Here is a 21,642-nt window from a genome sequence, read left to right as displayed (position 1 = left end):
TATTGAGAAGACCAAAATCAACAGTAAGAAGTTGCAGTTCCAGAGAGCAGAACGCAGTGCCCCACCTGAAAGCCTTTGCGTTTTAAATTGTTTCTTTTTAATTGACCAGATTAATTATTTCCACCTTGCTGCTTGGCAGGAAGGGTCACTATTCCTTTTTACAGCATTAATGAACTCATTCACTTTTTTTCCCATGTAATTAAGACTGTGAGTTGCAGATCACATTCTTAAATCGGCTTAGTGTACAGCCAATTCAGTCTTTATTAAACAAAATATATGACATCAGGTATTTCTCACTGAAAAAGAGTTTTGAGTTTCTACTGAGTTTTCCTCCAGTTGAGAGAGGAGAGTGGTGACTTTGTTCTTTTTATTTTTTTGGAGAAGAAACACAGACCTGTAAAGGTTATAGCATCCAGGGTGGTGTTTCATTCTTAATATACTCAAAGTCTGGAGATTTAAAGGGCAGCTGATGGATTCATGTTCAGGTATTTCTATTGCCACCAAAATTCTGACCAGGTCATTTCATGAGCTATTTGAAAAGAAATAACTTTGGGTATGCTATTAAGTTAGTTATGTGAAATATATTGCCCTCTTCTGTTAGCTTTATTTCTAGGCCATTTAGGAAACCCTAGGAACATTAAGAGTGTCTCAGTGCATTGACTACAGTAGCTGAACACAATACAGAAGGCAGTTTGCGGTGTCTACAGTCCTCAAGAGAGCAGACTTTAAGGCAACACAAATTATCTCCCAAAGCATTTGATTTCATTCAGGACTTCTGGATCTCAAGTTGATTCCCAGAGGAACTCAATTTAGAAGTAAAGGGTAAGGTGCTTTAATCTTTCCAGGACCTGAATGAGATTTCCTCCATTAAATTGAGTCTGGTGGAGCACCTGATCAAGAGAGAAACTGATGGGCAGACATCAAGAAATTGATGGACAGACATCTTAATGCCTGTCCTCTTTGCCACTAGCAAAAGACAAGCAACACACATTTAGAATATTAGGAATACTAGTGCATTGTTTGTACATATGAAAAGCTTGTGAGAAATCCATTGCATTGTCTGAATACAATGGGATTGGGATCAAAGGTACAACAACCGGTGTTTTTCCTTTTATTACTCCACTTCTTAGTAGAAATTGAATCTTCTAGTTACAGGTAATAACTCTGTGACAAAAATACTCAAGTATGTAACATAACTTAGTTTCTAATTTTTTTAATGGAACCTATATTTGGCAATCTTCTGTCCCACAGTTGTAAAACTTGATGGTGTTCTTATTTTGTCTACTGAGATTTCAGGTGCTTAACTGCTGTATTTCCTTCCAACCCAAAATTCAAGTGTAGTAATGATATCCATGTGCTTCAAAAAAGGTATGTTGGCCTGTGGTTATGTTTTAAATAGGTGCCTAAACACACATACTCACATAGGGTCACGGAGTCACCTGGAATGGCATTTTGTCTTGGTCTCATGCACAGCAGACTGCACCCTGAAAAAAACATTCAAAGCTAATTGCAGCATGGCTTAATGTAACTCTGTCTTTTGCATTAAAAAAAGATAGTGTAAATGCTTCTTACCCATTGTTGTGATGGCTTGAAACAGTGTGCAGTCTTTATAGAAACAGGCCATTTCAAATCCATGTTATAGGCATGTGTGGGGATGGCAGTAATGAGAAGCAAAACATATCAATTTCAAGGAGTTGGCGTCTTTATGCATGCTGTTAGGGTCCTCTTTGTGGCTTGTACCCAAATTGTTTTGTGCTGGATACAGCTGAAGCCTGGGTCTCTGGAAAGCATCGTGATTAAAGGGAAATGTACTCAGAGAAATAAGGCTTTCAACTTCTAGGAAACTAACCAAACTAAGGAACCACCTCAATGTATTACCAGTTCTCACTGGGCCAATTTCACCACAGGGACACAGTCACTTTCAATGACAGTGAGTCCATCTCTCTGCCCCTCCAGGAATGCAATGCCAAGAAGCAAAAACATCTGTCTTGGGGAAATCTTTGGGCATCATAAAAGTTCCCTGCTCTCCCTTCAACCAGATTTTCCTCCTGCGCTGGCACGGAGGGCTGCCAGACACAGTACTTGGGGAAGCCCGCACACTATTATGGCCAGCTTGGCTACCCTCCATTCTGGGCTAGGTCCTCTGGAGTCTCGTTTTCAGCAATACCTCCCCTCTGTGCCTTCCTCCCTCCCTTTCCCACAATTAACTTGCCTCCTTCCAGGTTGAAGTCTGGATCAGGACTTTTGAGGACACAAAGGGGAGAAAAATAGGAATGATGTCTGGGTTAGGTCTTAAGAGTTTATTCCACTGTATGAAATACTCCATACACTGTTTAAGAATAATAACCAAGAGCGATCTATCTGGTGATTGCAATGCTGGTTTTTGGTTGTCTGATGTTTGGTATAAATGCTATTTTATGCACAGAAATACTGATATTTTTATTGGTGTAATAATGTTATTTTGGTCATCAGTTAACTTGGTTCTCCCTTTCCAATTCTACACCATCTGTCTCTACCTATCTCCCACCCCAGTCACTGATACCCTCACCACAAGCCCCTTCAGCCCCTCTTTACCACTCAGCTTTTGTAACTCCTTGGCTTCCCTACCCCAAAACCCAATGGCTTAGCTGAATTTGGTGGGAGGAGCCAGATCTCCCTGCCTGGGAAGGGGAAGGGTAGATCCCAGTTGGGCACATCCCTCCTGGTCCTCTGGAGAGATCACACTGCTGTAGCTGGAAGTTACTGGCCAGATTCGGGAGTGGTGCAGATGTGGTGGGCCAGAGAGCTCCACTCAAGCGAGCCACAGTGGCAGAAAGGGCTGAAGTCCCGCTGGGCCACCAACTTCAAAGGCAGCAGCTCCAAGAGAGGCACAGACCAAGGTGGGGGCAGTGACTGAAGGGACAGCAAATTCCATCATTTATAAATTTCCCAGTCTATGGTATTCTGTTACAGCAGCACAAATGGACTAGGACAGTGGGGGAAGTATAATTTTCTCCCAGGGAGGAACAGCAAATATTTTGAATAATAATATAATCTATCATGAGCCCCATTATCAGACAAACATATCAAATGAAAAGTCTGGCAGAATGAGAAAAGTTACAAACATTTGTCATTATCAGGGAGAGAAAGCTTGACATTTCTTTGACAAATATAATTTATCAATATAATTCCCTCTATAACAAAAAACAATCTAGAGCCACATGGTGGAGCTCAGCAGTTTGGTGGTGGATACAGTGTGGACCAGAAAGAAGAGTGCAGCTGAGAAAGAAGAAACATCACAGATCTAATGGGGCCAGTGCCAAAGGGCAGGCAGCTTTGGGAGCCAGGATGTCTTTGACCCTGACCTGTTGGTTATGTAATTTCTATTGACCTCACTTATACTCAGCCTGTAACCTAGCACAGCAATCTCCTTTCAAGATCACACTGAAAGGGCTGAAAGGTCTCTGCCCATTCGCTTGAGCCTCAACCAGAAGACAGAGAGAACTGGCTCACCATTGGACAGATGTTTCCACACTTGCTGGATAGTATTTAGTGTTGTCTATCCAGGAGCCAGTCTGAATTGTTTGCCTCTTCCTCTAAGGAAGAACCCACTGCTTATGACCACAAAACTTTTGGCTTCGCCTAGACACAAATTTGAGTTCTGATAAGACCCTGGTAGGCTCAACTGTAGGTTCCCACACAGACTCAATGATCCCTGGAATGCAACGTGAGTAAGTGGCAGAGGGGCACAGCAGTTCTCAATTATGACCCTCTGGACCCTCACACCCAGAAACACTTAACTCTGAGCTGCATGCCTACTGCAAGGGGTGGGTCCTGGTGGTCAGCTGCTTGCACAACAGGCTGTAATGGAGCTGTGTAAGCGAGCAGGCCTGGGCCGGCAGGCCCTTGGTGGCTCTCTGCTCTATCCCATCTGAAATGTGAGGATGATTAATTGGAAACATCTCTATTAGAAACTCACCTTCTTGCCACGTCTGACTATTCCTTTGAATGCATTAACCCCACCTCCATGTATCCCAGATCCTTTATGGAAGTAACTGGTTTTAAGAAGGTGTAAAGCTGCCCTAAGCAAAGATGAAGCTTGGTGAAATGTATGTGTAATAAGTAACCAGATTATCCGAGAATGGTTTCAAGGTGAAACTGTCTCCAAGGCTGAGAGACTGTGCCCCCTCCAGACTAGGGGACAGTCAGTGACAGATATGCAGCTATATCAGCTAATCTGAAGCAGTGGGACAATCATCAGAATCCACTATTATTTTTAAAATACTTATCTGCTCAGTACCCTCCACTCCAAACACACCTGTCTTCTCAAAGGAGTTCAACTCCACTAGCCGCAGGGATGGGAACATATGACACAGTTTGGGACAATCATAGGACCTCATATGCTTGGCTCTAAAAGGTGTGTGACTATCCATCCAGGACTGAATGGAATTCTCTGTTTAAGTGGCAACTTGCCTCTTGTCCCTGACAAGACAGTTCAGTGGCATGGACAGTCACTGAATTCAAGTGTGGCTGATCTACTTGTTTATCATTTGCGTGTTTGTCTTGACAGTGTGCTGGAACTCACTGCTTATGACCACAAACCCCTAAACCTTGCCATTTTCCTCCAGTTATGAAGCGCATTCTATAGCCTTGTTGTCCGAATCCATGTACCTTGCAGTCCATCGTTCTTCTCGGAAGCCACTGGATATCTTGGCCCTGACCATTTACCATTTGAAAGGCAAGGGCCACGGGAAGTGCTAGCTCAGCTCATCCATCCAGACAGCCCTCAGCCACTTCTATCTTCCAGCAACAGGGAGGAAGTGGGCTTATGCCTCTCATGAGTCTTCGGAGAGATATTCAGTCTTTCCAGCTATCCCTGAAGAAGCAAGGAGTAATCATGTTCTTAGATGTTCCCCCAAGTCTATCTGGGTATTTTCTCCTGATAGCGCTCTCCAGGTTGAACCCCAAGTGAAAGAAGAGTTAAGAACACTCAGGTCTGACCTTTTGCCTTTCTTCCTCCTTCCTGCCCAGAAAGGCTTCCTACTTCCCCTTCTTCTTTAATCAGAACCGTGCCTAGGTAATGTCCTCCTTCTCTACATAGCACTTGCCTTTCTCCCCTTCCCCTTCCCTGGGAAAGTGATACTGGAATGGCTGCAGAGAAAGAAAGTGAATTTCCAAGATGAGAAACCAATTGGAAAGTGTCTTCAAAATAGTGTCCTCTATGGCCGGGCGCAGTGGCTCATGCCTGTAATCCCAGCACTTTGGGAGGCTGAGGCAGCTGGATCATGAGGTCAGGAGTTCAAGACCAGCCTGGCTAAGATGGTGAAACCCTGTCTCTAGTAAAAATGCAAAATTTAACTGGGCATGGTGGCAGATGCCTGTAATCCCAGCTACTCAGGAGGATGAAGCAGGGTAATTGCTTGAACCTGGGCAGCGGAGGTTGCAGTGAGCCAAGATCGCACCACTCCACTCCAGCCTGGGTGATAGTGTGAAATTGTCTGAAAAAATAAATAAATCAAATAAAAAAACAAAATAGTGTCCCTATTTCTCCAGCAAAACTCATCAATCTTAGGTGAGTCTCCTCATATTTATTCATTCAATAATTATTTACTGAGGAGGTGGAGACAAGGTCCTTGACTGCAATAAAATCATCGTTTCATGGGAAGTCCAATGAGCAGCTAACAATTACAAAGATCTCAGCACCTTTCAAACTGAATGACATTTTCTCAATTCCATATGTTTTCCCCTAAAAGATGGGGAGACCTTTGGCCAAGGGCTGTGTCTTATTCCGTAGCACCTAACACAGATGGTGCTTAAAAAAAAAAAGTTTGTTGAATAGGTGAATGAATGAATGAACAAATGTAAAGGAGAGTGTTGTAAGGGCATACATATAGGGCACTATATAAACACACAGAAGGACCTCCCACTTTCACTGGGATGGGGAAATGGGGCCTCAGTCAAGCAAAAAGTTCCAGGCGAAGATGGTGTTTGTGCTGAGCTTGCTGTTGAGCAAGCATTGAGAGGTGGAGAAAGCACATCCACACAGTGATACTATGATGGAAACAATCCCACCATGTCTCAGAAATCACATGTTGGAGCTGCAAATTGCAACACACCCAGAGTCCTTGTTGAGGACATGAAGCTGGTGAGTGTGCGAGACCTAGACTACATAGGGCCTTGTATTCATGCAAGCACTGTGTCAAGATTTTTGCTCCAAGTGGAGAGGAGTTTTGTCTATTTGCTCACCATTGTATTCCTTGCACTTTTTTTTTTTTTTTTTTTTTGGAGAGGTAGGGTCTTGTTTTGTTGTCTTGAACTTTTAGCCTCAAGTGGTCCTCCCACCTCGACCTCCCAAAGTGCTGGGATTACAGGTGTAAGCCTCCCTTGAACTTTAATCACAGTTTCTTCTTCTCAATCACTTTAGCTTACATGTGGTTTCAGCCAGCTATGGCCCAGACTCAACATCAAGTCAGTCAGCCCTATAGCTTGTGCTTCTGGACTGCCTCCATCACTCTATATTTCCTAATTCAAATTTGCAGGAGCACGGATCTGATTGATGTGGTTCAGATTTTCCCGGAAGACCACATGAGGGGTCAGCCAATTGTATATCTATTCTGGGTGATGTGCCCAGCCCTGGTCCAATTAGCCTGGGCTGCAAGGGCAGGTCACCTGGTACCAGACTTGGCCATGTTGGCAGGAGGGCTGTGAGCATGTGGCATTCCCTTGGGGGGTGGGGTCAGTGAAGCAGGTACAGGACCGATGCAATCAGTACAAGTCCTCAGATAGATGGAAGGAAGAGGCCAGGACTGTGTCTTTTTTCTGATTTGCATACTCAGTGCTTCATATATGTTGAATCAATGGACAAACGAATGAATGAACATATGAGGGAATATGTGAAATTAATGAAGCAGAAGCAAGTGCTGCTCAGAAGACAATTATTGTAACACCAGAACAAGAAGGAGCCTGGACACTGCCCAGCAGCCCTCTTCAACCAGAGCTGTGCCTGGCACACTTTGTTCCTAGACCCCAGCCTGGCCCCTCACAGGGTGCCCCTTGGAGCATGAGCAAGGAAAAAACCCTGTCTGCCAGGGGTTTCACCCAGAACCTCCATCTAGCTGTGAAAACTGCCCCTGGGCCACTGACAGGAGCTTGACCCAAGAGGCCTCTGGAATAGGAGAGGACTCTAGTTGCACTCCCTAATTAATCTCAGGTTTGGCAAGAGTGGCTGGGAATGTCAGACATGTCTAGTCAAACAGATGCTTCCCCTGAGCTCTAGCAAACAACAAAGTTGTCAGTTACATTGAGAAACAAGAAGCCATAATATTATTTAAGAGCCCAGTGCCTTTGCTTGAGAGACATGGAAAGGAAAGTACTGGGCTTGGACTCAGAAGGGATGAGCTTCAGTTTCAGTTTGGCCCCAGATAAGTCATTTGGCTTCTAAGGCTCTCACTTTCCTTAAAAATAAGGATAATCACTCTGTTCTTCCTACATCTCATTTGGTTGTAGTGAAGGTCAGTTTAGATGCCTTTTGAGGAAAGAGTGTAAATGAGTGGAACACTGTACAGGTATGAGGAACTATTACTAACATCAACAACAATTAGCAAACAAATGGATGGTGATGGGCACATCTGGAGGTAGAAAGATCAGCTAGGAGGCTGCTGCAGGTCACCAGCCTGCAGGTGATGCCACCTTCAACCAGAGGCAATAGGAACAGGAAAAAGAGACAGAGACTCTCTCTTGACTTTTTGACCCATATGAGGCATCTGAACTGTTTAATAAGTGAACTAATTAAGTATAATCAGCAATTCTTTGGGAAGAAATCATCATACTTATCAAAACAGCACTTGTTATTGTAATTTCTGAATTCTGAATTTCACTCCTATTTTGTAACACTAGTAAACTTGGTACATATTTTTTATGGCATTCATCACCTGATTTAATGTGTTTGTTAAATTTTTTACCTCTTGTTCTAGGTCTGAATCCCTGCAGGGCAATGGCATGTTGAATTACTATTTGAAACCTCTCTTGGCACCCAGCATACTGCTTAACACACAGTCAACATGTAATGTTTGGTGGGTGAATGAAAGTTCACTCATGTCACTATGGATTAATTCATTACTTCAAATCTTTACAATCTTGCAAAGCAGATATTTTAATTCCTATTTTACAGATGAAGAAAGTAAGACTCAAAGATGTTAAGTAACTAAGTTGCCGAAGGCCCCATAACAGGTATAGCCTGGATTCCAATGGGCCTGCTCCAGAGCCCACTTGGCCTGTTTCCTCAGTGCCTGGCTGACAATAACAACTCCAGGTGGGTATGTCCTTGTAATTTGGCATTTATCTTGAAGTGGCTGAACTTCCATCCACTCCAGCATTTGTCTTGGTTGGACACACATTTCACTTTGGGGAGAAGGGAAAAGGCTTCTGGAAGGAAGGTACTGATAAGAAGGCCATGGGAAGGTTAAGTGTTTAAGACCTCTTCTGAAAACAATCAGCTTCTTGGCCAAGGCCCTTGGGGATAAAGTCTGATAGAAACTTTTCAACAGAGCTAAGGGAACTTCATTGCTCTGAACTTTAGGAACCTAGCACGTCCCTCCTTGTCCCATGGGGTCTTTTTGTTTCAGGAGAAGGATAGCACAGGGAATGTGGAAAGGGACAGGTCTCCACACCTGTACGGCCAGGAAGGTGGCTGGCAGGGATTGTCCAGTAGGAAAGAGGTTCTTAATAGTAGTTCAGAATGTATAGTTTATTTTTATTTTTATTTTAGAGACAGAGTCTCACTCTGTCACTTAGGCTGGAGTGCAATGGCACCATCTCAGCTCACTGCAACCTCTGCCTCCCAGGTTCAAGCAATTCTTATGCTTCAGCCTCCCAAGTAGCTGGGATTACAGGTGCACCACCAAACCCAGCTAATTTTTTTTTTTTTGTATTTTTAGTAGAGACTGGGGTTTTGTCATGTTGGCCAGGCTGGTCTCAAACTCCTGGCCTCAAGTGATCTGCCCGCCTCAACCTCCCAAAGTGGTGGAATTGCAGGCGTGAATCACCGTGCCTAGCCTCAGAATGTGTAGTTTTTAAAGGCTGCTTGTCATTAAGAAGGAAAACCAAACTCCCACTATGTGCTTGTTATGTCCCTGTTGTGTTTTTTTCAGTTATCAGAAGCACATCCAACCTGCCTGATCCAGCTAATACACTCATAGACAAACATGTTCCTCTACTAGAAGACCCAGAATTCAGTGCTCTTCATAAAACACCATTAAAAATTGCTACATTGAGTGTCATCATACAAACCCGGGCCAATTTTATACTCAGAGACAATTGTCACCAGTGAAGATTTAAGGATATTTTACAAATCTCAGAGAGTACAGAAGGATATAAAATGATGAGTAAATGTCTCCTTCCTGAACTGCCACTCATAAGGAGCCCTAAAGTGAATCCTGAAAATCCCTGAATTTGCCTGAGCCAACCAGTCCATCAATCAGTGCTCACTTTCTTCTGAGATACGAGGTCAAAGATGAGTCTCTCCCTGCCTTCCCCTATAAGTGGAGAGACATGCACACACCTACAAGGAGAGCTGACCACCCAAGGAGATATGTGATAAGTACCAAAGAGTAGACCAGACATTTCACTGATGGCAGTTGGAGCAGGGGTAATTTAAAAACAGACCTTTCCTACCACAACTTCTGTGCTCTGGGCTGAACCTCAGCTGAATGTTAGACCTCGAACTCCAGTTATTTGTGACCCTGTCATTGCCTCCTGTTAAACAGGAAACTAAGCTCCTCAGAGCCTTCCTGGGTAGCACCTAGCACAATGCCTGGAACATCATAAGTGCCCAATAAATAATAAATTTATACCTAAGGCCTGATATTTAGACTGAATATCAGTTACCTGATATTTAGATTCATTATGTGTATAGGATAGATAGTGAGTGCCTGCTCAGAGCAATTCTTCTAGTATTATTGTTGCCTTTGATATTTCTTTCTAGAAACATAAAACACAAACATCTCTGTATTAATGCGCTTTGATAGCTTACTTTTGGAAGGAGGATGGGGAAGAAGGTAGTGAGCCTCTTTGTTTAAAGAAAGCTCAAAGGATTATAGAGACAGAAGTGAGTCCTGATCCAACTACTGGCAGATGTTCTGCAATCACTCCTGGCAGCAGGAGACATGGAGAGAGCTGAATTTCTTTGATGGATACAGACCTGCCCGAATGTGACAAGAAGGACCATTCATTAAAGCCCCCAAACCATTGCCAAAGGCCAGCTCCAGGGTTCCAGGGTGGGTCTGCCTCTCTGGGCCTGCGCCTGGACCAGAGGCCTGGAAGATTATCTTGATGGCCACATCCATTTGGCACAAATGAGAAGGCACGGGGCTATCCAGCAAGCTGTGCAGAGTGGCTGGCTGTGTTTGTAATCTTCTGGCACTTGCAGTCCTGGCTGGCTGGTTTTCCAGCTTACCCTGGCACTCAGACCTGGCATTTCAGAAACTACTGGCAGCAGATCTTGGAAATGGTATCTTTAAAAAAAAAAAAAAAAAAGCAAGGAAAGCTAATGTTGCATTGGCAAAGCTCACCTGAGGCCACCTCAATCTGTCATTCCCTCCCTTTATAACTCTCCATTTTCACTTTCTCTTTAGCAGCCAGAGCCTCTGCTGTCCTTTCCATGCCCTCTCTGGGGACAGTCCTGTGTATGGTCTTCCACCATCCCCTCGTTTATGACTCCCTCCTCCATACAGTCTGACAGCTGGGCAAGGCAGCTGAAGTAATTTCCATAGGGTTGTCAACTGAGCGTCTGGTGGATGGGAAGATGGTTTCGACATACAGGGGACGAACCTGACTCCCTGCCACAGATGGGCAGAGGGACTGCACAGAACATGTGATGGCCATAATGAGGCAGCAGAGCTCTGGGCTCCACCCGTAGCCCAAGGAGGGCCCAGCAGAGACAGTTGTGGAGTACTGAGCTTTTCTTGACACTCTCTGGACGTCAACTAGGGTTCCTTAGTTACAAATAATGGAAACTAAGTATGTTAAATTAAAAAAAACAAAAAACAAAAAAACAAAACAGAATTTACTGAAAGGATACAGCCCAGCTCACAACATCATAAGAAATGCTGAATCCCTTAGTCTTAGAAAGGGCAGGAAGAAGGGAAGGTCTTGGGATCAAGGTAACAGGGAATAGAGTACAGATTACCCCTTCAGGACATTTGGTGTCCAGTATCAAGCTGTTCACGATTCCTAGTGAAGGCCGGGCCCGGTGGCTCATGCCTGTAATCCTGGCACTTTTGGAGGCCAAGTCGGGTGGATCACCTGAGGTCAGGAGTTTGAGACCAGCCTGCCCAACATGGTGAAACCCAGTCTCTACCAAAAATACAAAAATTAGCTGGGTATGGTGGCAGCGCCTGTAATCCCAGTTACTCTGGAGGCTGAGGCAGGAGAATCACTTGAATGGAGGCAGAGTTGCAGTGAGCCGAGATTGCACCACTGCACTCCAGCCTGGGTGACAGAGCGTGACTCCGCCTCAAAAAAAAAAAAAAAAAAAAAAAATTCCTGGTGAATCGGACTACGTTGGGATCAAGTGACCCAGTAAAGCCAATTAGATTGGCTTAATTTGATTGACAGTCCACCAAGACTTTATAGAGCACAGAGAAGGGCCTGCTATACCAGGGTGGAAGAACAACTGGGTGGCCAAAAACAGCAAGTGTCCACCACCGTTAACCCAGAGAAGCCCTTTTTCTTTTTTCTTTTCTTTTTTTGTTTTGTTTTGGATACAGGGTCTCACTCTGTTGCCCAGGCTGGAGTGCAGTGGTGTGATCATGACTCCCTGCAGCCTTGACCTCCCTGTGATCCTCCCACCTCAGTGATCCCTGAGTGATCAGGGAGCCAGCTCAGCAATCCTCCCACCTCAGCCTCACAGAGTAGCTGGGACTTTTGTACTTTTTGCAGAGACGGGTTTTGTCATGTTGGTGAGGCTGGTCTTGAACTCCGGAGTTCAAGCAATCCTCCTGCCTGGGCCTCCTAAAGTACTGGGATTACAGGCATGAGCCACCACACCTGGCCTCCCTTTTTTTTTCACACCTGTGTTTGCTCAAACTTGCCAACAACTCGATTTTAATGTGAGAAAAAATGGCGGAAGAGCTCAGGAAACCAAGAACAGGAGGGGACTCGATTACTGTTACCAGGTAGGTTAGATCGCAAGAGGGGAGTCCTGAAGCAGATTTCTGCTCCCCTGAAATCCAGAACAGAGGAATACCATTTACCCAAGCCAAAAAGCTGTGAGTCACCCACAGGTTTCCATTGCCTTCCCTCTTCCCCCCAAATCAAATAGGGCATCAATTTATTTAATTTTTTCCCCCAAACATCTTTCATTTATATATAACCTGTCAAGCCTCCCATTTCACCCGCCCAGGGCCAGAGCCTCCTAACCAGTCTCTCTGCCTCCAGGCTTTTCCCTTAAATACTTGCTGACTGTAGCCAGAAGGATCTGGAAACCTAAATCAATCAAGACTGTCACTCTCAGGGGCTTCCTGCCACCTATGGGACAGCCTTAGCCTAAATGCAGGGCCCTTATGATTTGTCCGCAACTCACTTATCCGGCCTTCTTGTAAGATTCTCCTTTATAACTTTCACATCGAGTTTCTTGAAAGCCCTATTAGTGCCAGCTGACTGTTTGCAATGAAGAGGTGGGTAAAAGAAGTATCATCTTCATTACCTGGTTCCATGCTATGAACCAAACTGTCCCCCTTAAATTTTGTATATTGAAACCCTAAACCCCCATGTGACTACATTTGAAAACAAGGCCTATAAGGAGGTAACAAAGGTTAAGTGAGGGAGTGAGAGGAAGGCCCTAGTCCCATAGAGCCGGTGTCCTTAGAAGAGAAAAAGACAGCAGTGCTTTCTCTTTCTGCCATGTGAAGACACAGCAAGAAGACTGCCATCTGCAAAGCAGGACGACAGCCCTCACCAGAACTGCCCCTGCCAGACCTGCATTTGAGGCTTCTGCCCCCAGAAGTGTGAGAAAATTAATTTCTTTTTTTTATGCCACCTGGTCTGTGATATCTCTTATAGCTGCTGGAGCAGACTAGGGCAAGAGCATACCCTGAAACAGTCTGCGAAAACCTTGACATCTCTTTGAAGTCTTTTTAAAAATTTACTTATCTATATTTACTTTTTTAGAGATGGGGTCTTGCTCTGTTACCCAGGCTGGAGTGCAGTCAGTGGGGCAATCATGGCTCACTGCAACCTGGAACTCCTGGGCTCAGGTGAATCTCCCACCTCAGCCTCCCAGGTAGCTGGGACTACAGGCACGCACCACCATGCCTGGCTGCTTTTTTTTTTTTTTTTTTTTTTTTTTGTAGGCACAGGGTCTCACTATGTTGCCCAGGCTGATCTCAAACTCCTGGCTTCAAGTGATCCTCCTACCTCAGCCTCCCAACGTGCTAGGAAGTCTTTGGTTTTAGAATAAGTTTTGATATTCTTGCATCCTGCCTCATAATAGCCTTACTGGCTTTAATATAAATATTATTTCCAATCACACATACAGTAAATCAAGCCACAGTGACCCGCTGACTTCTAGTATCCCCAGCCCACCATGCCTCACCATAGGGAATTTAAAATCCACTTTTGGAGTCCACCTCAGTCATTTCCACTTCAAGGCTTTTGGATACTCTGCTCTTCGCTGGAAAATTCTCCCCCTGGCCCCTTTTGTCCATTTGGTGAACCCTTTAAAATGAAAACTCCAATGATCACTTCCTCTTTTAAGATGCTCCTAGCCCCACACCTCAATGCAGAGCTGACATCTTCCTTTATGTGCTCATTGTGCCTTTTGCAGATGCACAGCCCTTTATTACTTGCACATATGTGTATATGTTTACATGTATATGATGGCTACTGAATTGTAAGCTCTCTGAGGGCAGGCAGGAGGTCTGATTTATGAATGAATCCCCAGAGCCTAGCAGAGGGCCAAGCACAAAGTATATGCTTGGTGATTGTTGAAGAATAAATGAATGAATGAGTGAGTGAATGAATGAATGAATCACAAAGCAACTTAAATTAAAGCAGAATAATTTTTCTAGGATGTATCTGGGAATAGCAATAAAATGTTGAAATACAGACAGTCCCTGATTTAAGATGTTTAGACTTAGGATTTTTCAACTTTACAGTGGTACAAAAATGATACAAAGTCAGTGGAAAGTGGTGTGATACTCTCTTATGATCATGAGGGTAGACAACCGATACTACACAGTGAACTGTGTTGCCAATTTTGTTCAGCTGTAGGCTAACATAAGTGTTCTGAGCACATTTAAAGTAGCGAGGCTAAGCTACAATGTTGAGTTGGTTAGGTGTATTAAATGCATTTTTAGGTTATGATATTTTCAACTTACAATGGGTTTATTGAGATGTAACCCCATTGGAAATTGTGGAGCATCTGTATCCCCAAAGATTGACAGCAAAATCTCCATGGCTGCAGCCACCCCACTGCCTTAAATAGGACTGAGGATTGGTTAGAGGGTCTCCTGAGATTTCTCCATCTCATTTTGTGTGAGCCTGTTCTTCAAAAACCTTACTGCGTCTCTTGTTGATCGCCACCCCTCACTCCCTCTGAGCTCTCTCTAACTTAGTTGAGTCCTGAAGTAGCTAATGCTTGGACTATCACATTTATTTCTTAATTAGGCCACCTGCCTAAAAGCACCTCTCTCTTCTATGAGTCTACATATCACCTACTGATTGCTCACCCCACCCAAAATCCTACCCAAACCCTCCACGTATCTGAAGAACATGGCCTAAGGTATTTAAGCTCTTTCTGTTTCTAACCTTAAGTTACCTTTCAACAATAGTCAAAATATGTGAATTGGTAACAGGGCTGTAGGTATTCACAGGAGGGAATACAATGGACAAAACTCCCTGTCCCCAAGACCTCACACTCATCCTCCAGCTTATCTGCCCTGTCTCCCTTCTCCATCTTCCTTCCCAAGCTTCTCCCTCATCAGAACACAGCTCCTCATTCCCATCTCCTTGCCTTTGCTTCCACTACTGTCTATCCTGGAATGTCACCTGAGCCACACTTACCTGAATCTCAGTCAAGGCCTCTGTCTATGAAGACTTTTATCCATACCTCAGCCCACAGCGATCTTTCTTTCCTTCCTCTTCAGAACTCTTGAGGTATTGACTCAGCCTCCATATACTTGTGTGGATGCATGTTAGGTGGTTTTGTGTGGAAATGCATGTGTATGCGTGTGTGTGTGTGTGTGTGTGTGTATGTGGTTCCCACCACTCAAATGTAAACTCTCTTTCTCCTCTGCATCTTTCTCAGCTCTTGGCACCTGAAGCTGAATCAATATGACAGGGCAGGGAACGAGACTGGCAGCGAGCAGCTCTGCAGGACTCTCCCTGACCTCCTTGGCTTCATTTCTCACTGCCCCAGATGTCCACTTCTGTCTGTCACTCCGTCTGTCTGGCTCCTGTCAGCTGAAGCACTCACGACAACCTGTCAGGCTGGTGTAATGCCCTGCACCAGGGCACAGCAGGGGGAGAAGGAGCCCAAGTCTTGAAGATTTCACAGGATAGCCATTTTCCTTGAAGCCTGATAGAACCAGTCAGAATCCTCTTCCTTTCTTGGCTGCTTTAGAATAGAAATTGTGTATATACTCAGGGGAATATTCTAACCAGTGGGAGATTCTCATTTTCTTTCTGAAGGACAAGGACGTTACAGTAAAGAGGAAAAATAAGGCAGAGAAAGGACCTCCAAAGAGCCAGGATGTCCTCTCAGGCACTCCATTACATGCACAAGGGCCAGGGAGCCCACAGCTTGCATGGCCACTAAAATGGAGTCACAGCATAGTTCTCAGCAACATCCTGCCCAGAGGGCTGCACTGGCATGGTTGGACAGAGCCTGCTCAAAACATGCATGTGGTGAGTAGTCCCTCCTTCACAGTGGACTTCACGGCCACCACCATTTCTTGCTGTCTCCAGCCATTCCTATTGCCATCTGCCAAAAGGGAAGAAAGAGAAGTTGTTCACAGATATCATCACTTGCCCAGCAACTCAGACTCCACACCAAGTAAGACAGCCAAGACAGCGCCTGCCCTGGGACTGAATTAAAGAGAAGAATTTAAGGGAAAAAAAAAAAAAAATTCTCCTAGATGGCAAGACCCACAATGCTCTGGGGCCACATCTAATTAACTTACAGCCTCTGATGTCAACAGCTTCCAAGGCTGGTGTAGTGCATTCGCAAACACATTCCAGAAGAGTCAGCATGATCTGGTGTTGACACAGGCCCATAACTGTCAGAGGCAGTAGTTTCCAATTTATGGATGCCGTAAAGCTTTGGCAATATGATTGCTACAATGTGTGGTGTGTTTTTGACAATAAGCAGGAGGTAGGGGGTTGGGGAGTATCGGTTCCACATTTGACTATGGATGTGGGCTCATAAGGGAAAACGTGTAGTGATTTCTGCAGTTGCAAAGCAGCTACAATAATGACTCCAAACAATGAGCCTAGGAATGTTATGTAGTTCTTTACTAGCAAACTCTGGACTTCTACATCAGCTCAAAGGTACATTAGTTATTCAACAAACATGCATTACCACCTACCCCATGCCAGGCACATAGTGCAGAATAAGTACAGAGTACAGTGGGAGCATAAGAAATGGATGGTAGGTTTACCTCCAAAGGATTCAGTAAATGCCAGGTCTCCTTACTTCAAGAACCCTCCTAAGAAGAACCATGATGGAAGGAAAAAAGAAGGAGAAGGGAAGTGAACACAGCTATCATCAGCCTTTGCTTCTATCTTGACAAGATGTGTGTGTCCTTAGACGCAGGTGTGTGAAACTTGTTCATGTGGGCAGCAATAGGAGGAGTGACTTTTTCATGGTCTAAGACCCAGATATAATACTAGACTTGATTATTGACCAAAATAAAACGTCACCAAAACATTCTTCATTTGTTATCACTTACTGGCCTCAAGGCCAACATTTGGGTGTACTCAAAGTCTGGAGCTCAAGAGTCTAAATAATACAGTCCCAAGCTAGAGCATAAGAGTGTGTGTGTGTGTATGTGTGTGTATGTGTGTGTGCTCATGTATATGTGCATGCATATGCCTAAATGCTGGTCTGAAACCCTCTAAATGGATTCCTTATGGTTCTCGAAAGCAGAGGCAGCTAGGTCATTAGAATCCATGCAACCAGCAGATATTTACTAACCACCTACAGGGTGCCAAGTATGGTGCTAAAACGGAGGGGCTAAGGGACAAACTGTGTGGCTCTCAGAAGTTAGTGCATTTTTGCTTAAGAACAGAGAGTGGATAACATATTAGATTCATATTCACATACTCATTGTTAGGCAATTCCAACTAGGAAAGACTTTTATCTTAAAAAATAAAAAAGGTTGCCACTACACATCTATTAGAATGGCTGAAATGAAAAACACTGACAATGTCAAATACTAGCAAGGATGTGGAGCAAAAGGAACTCTTACTTATCACCAGTGAGAATGCAAAATGGTACAGAAACTTTGGAAATCAGTTTGGTGGTTTCTTACAAAACTAAACATACTCTTATCATATAACCCAGCAATAGTGCTCTTTGGTATTTACCCAAAAAAGTTGAAAACTTATGCCACAGAAAAACCTGCTTGTAGATGTCTATAGCAGCTTTATTCAGAATTGCCAAAACTTGGAAGCAACCAAGATGACCTTCAATAAGTGAACAGATAAACTGTGGCATGTCTAGACAATGGAATATTAGTTAGTGCAAAAAAAAAATGAGATATCAAGCCATGAAAAGACATGGAGGAACCTTAGATGTATATTATTAAGTGAAAGAAGACAATCTAAACAGGCTATATATTGTACAAGTCCAACGATATGACATTTTGGATAGAGCAACATCATGAAGGCAGTAAAAAGATTAGTGGTTTTCAGGGGTCTAGGGAGAGAGAGGAATGAATAAGCAAAGCATAGAGGATTTTTAGGAGAATAAAATTATTCTGTACAATACTATGATGGTGAATACATGTTGTCTTAGTTCATTTTGTGCTACTACAACAAAATATCTGAGTCTGGGTAATTTATAAATGACAGAAATTTATTTCCCACAGTTCTGGAGGCTGGGAAGTCCAAGGTGCCTACATCAGGTGTCTGGTTAGGACCATCTTGCTGAATCTTCCAGAGGTGAGTAATGCTATTTCCTCATATGGCAGAAGAGCAGGAGACAGATTATTCTTCCCAAAGGCCCATTTTCTAAAAGAATCCATTCAGGAAGGTGGAGGCCTCATGACCTAAACACCTCACATTAGGCCTCATCTCCCCACACTGTTGCACTGGAGATTAAGTTTCCAACACCTAATTTTTGGAGGGGACAAACACACTCAAACCATAGCACATGTCATTATGTATTTGTCGAAACTCATAGAAAGCACAACACTAATGTAAACTATGGGCTTTTATTGATAATGATGTATCATTGTTGGTTCATGAGACTAAGGACTGTTACAAATTTATCACTGAGGTGCCAGATGTTAATGGTGGGGGAGGAAGTATATGAGAACTCTGTACTTTATGTTCAACTTTGCTGTAAACCTAAGCTTTCTCTGAAAAATAAACTCCATTTAATAAATAAATGAATGAATAAATAAATGCATAAATAAATAAATGACAAAAAATGGCATTCCAATCTGTGGGCAGTTGTAGAAAGAAATCAATAGATCTGATGATTAAATTACTCAGTTAGGGCCCTGAGCAGATTTCTTAGGTTCTTTTTCACATGAGAATATCTTACATTTTTATGCTGACGTTGTTCATCCTGTAAGTCCATACCTATGTTCAGAACTGGAATAGTTTCATACTTGGAGCTTTCTGGATGACTCCAAAGATCCTGTCTCCAGCCCCAGTGTGCTAACACTTTCAAACCTGGAACCAGACAAGGTGAGCACAGAGAACTGGTGCATGAGAAGTTGTTGAAGACAGGCACTCTCAGTGTTTGGTGAACATAAGGAATGATGTTGAAGAGTGAGAATGCTTTTTTAAAACAATTTTTGAAACAGGGTCTCACTCTGTTGCCCAGGGTGGTGTACAGTGGTGTGATCTCAGCTTACTGCAACTACCGCCTCCTGGGCTCAAGCGATCCTGCCACTGGCACACACCACCATGCTTGGCTAATTTTTAAATACTTTTTGTAGAGATGAGGTCCCATGCTATTGCTCAGGCTGGTCTCAAACTCTAGGGCTCAAATGATCCTGCCACCTCAGCCTCCCAAAGTGCTAGGATTACAGATGCAAGCCACCACACCCAGCGAAGTGAGAATGCTAAACCAATCATAGTAACATGACTCTGATATATATATATTTTTAAAGAAACTTACCAAAAGTGCATAATGGATGGTCCCAATTCTGCTAAATAGTCCATTTGATCATAGATGAAAGATTAGAAAGACATGCCAATTGTTAACAGCAATTGTCTCACGAAGACAGCTCATCTGTGATTCTTATGTTTTGTTTTGTGCATCTTGATGTTTCAAATTTTCTCCAATAAATATGTATTTTTTAAAACCAAGATTGAGAGAGAGAGAGAGAGACAAAATATGAGAGACAATGATTATCCATCAACAGAGTAGTCACTGAGAGTTCTGGGTTTATCAAGATGAGAAATGACCAGCAGGAAAACCCCACATCAGACCCAGAGGGAGCTTCTGAAGAAGGACTGGGGTACAGTTGGGTTTATTTTATTTTATTTTTACTTTTACACATATATATATAGTCGTTTATATATATATAGTTGTTTTTGAGCCAAAGTCTGACTCTGTAGCCCAGGCTGGAGTGCAGTGGCATGATCTCAGCTCACTGCAGCCTCCATCTCCTGGGTTCAAGCCATCCTCCTCCTCAGCCTCCTGAGTAGCTGGGACTATAGGCGCACACCACCACACCCGGCTACGTTTTGTATTATTTGTAGAGACAGAGTTTTTCCATATTGCCCAGGCTGGTCTTGAGCTCCTGGGTTGAAGTGATCCTCCTATCTTGGTCTCCCAAAGTGCTGAGATTATAGGCATGAGCCACAGCACCCAGCTAGTTGGGTTTAAAATAAAAACTGCACGTAAGAAGACAAATCTATATGTGTTGTTTGTAAGTCAACTACATGGGCCATAGCAGTAAGGACTTACCTAGTTCTTGTTGACCCTCAGGAGAAGGGCATCAAAAGAGTACAAAGTATTTGAATATGGTAGGTTTTCCCATCAAGGCCCAACCTCTTCATGATGGAAGAAAAGGCTATTTCTAAAGCTATAAAGGCTAAGAATGACCGTGGATATAGTCCCCAAACAGATACAAATAATAAACCCGGCATTATTAGCCAAAGGGTTTAAATCTTAATAGGTTGAGAGTAGGGAGGTCGGGGGAGGAGACAGAAATTAAATAAACCTGAACCACAGCCAGGATCAAAATCTAACACCTTCCACTTGATGTGATGGCTCTTCCAGGAGCCTGTTAACACCTCATAACTACAACTGAGGCCCACAAAAGAAACCACTCAACAGGGGAAACACACAGCAATCCACACACCCAAAAGTGATCACGGCCTTCAGTGCAGAACAGATCATTCTTCCTAGAGAGGCTCAGCAGTGAAAAAGCAAGGAAACTGGGGCATTTATTTAATGTTTCTCAAACTCTTGGGTGTGGGCTGCTTGTTCAAGTCCTCAGTTTCGTGGAAATGCACATTTTTTTTTTGTATTTCAGCAAAGGGATCCTATTTATTTGACATGTGAGGTAGTGGTTTTCTGGATCCCATCTTGTGGTCTGGATGAGAACTTGAGAATGGGCTGTGAGTTTCCACCAGGAGTTGGATCCACTAAAGTGCTGCCACCCTAGATCCTGCTAACGTGGTGAGACACATTCTGAGTCAGGGTCACGGCTGACATCAGGCCTTTCACATTCAAAAGGTCCGTCGAAGGTCAGATCAGTAAGGTCATGCAGGTGTTGCTCCCATCCTGGCCTTTTTTAAAACAAAGACTAGAGTTTAAAAATTCCCAGAAGTTGAATAAATTGACAGATAGCATAGGTTAGAGAAGGAGGTGTGTGACTGGGCATGTATTTAATAATATCCTTTGTGGGAGATTTTTGTAATATATGAATAACTTTGATAATCACATCTCGTTCATTCTTTACCAGAAAGGCAAATGGTAACATTGCCACTCCTATTTTACAGGAAGACACTGAGTCTCAGAGAGAATGATTTGCCTAGGATGGTAAGCTAGTAAGTGACAGAGCTGGGATTTGAACCCAGATCTTCTCACTCAGTTGATGTGCCTCCCCTAGGGGAAAGTACTACAATCCTATAGCTACAAAGGAACTTCCAAGCAGGGCCTGGGAATGGAAGCCTGAAGTGACTAACAGCCTTTTCAGGATAGGTATCACATCCTGTTTATTGTGTGCCTCATCACATATGAGACAAATGAGGAACAAAGGAGGAAAGAGAGTTGTGATGAGTACTGCACTCAACAGAATGCAGTGCCTACCCACAGACTGATGGCTTGGCGTGAATCAACATCATTCCCATGATGGGCTCTATCAGAAGGCAAAGCAATGAAACATCTTAGACCACCTTCAAGGACAGATGCAGAATAGAGACTGCAGCTGTGAGCATATGGGATCCTCCCTCCTCATCCTTTGAGGACTTTCAGAAACA

The sequence above is a fragment of the Macaca fascicularis genome, chromosome 12, assembly GCF_037993035.2.
Source record: "Macaca fascicularis isolate 582-1 chromosome 12, T2T-MFA8v1.1".
NCBI lineage: Eukaryota > Metazoa > Chordata > Mammalia > Primates > Cercopithecidae > Macaca > Macaca fascicularis.
This window is presented reverse-complemented; position numbering follows the sequence as displayed.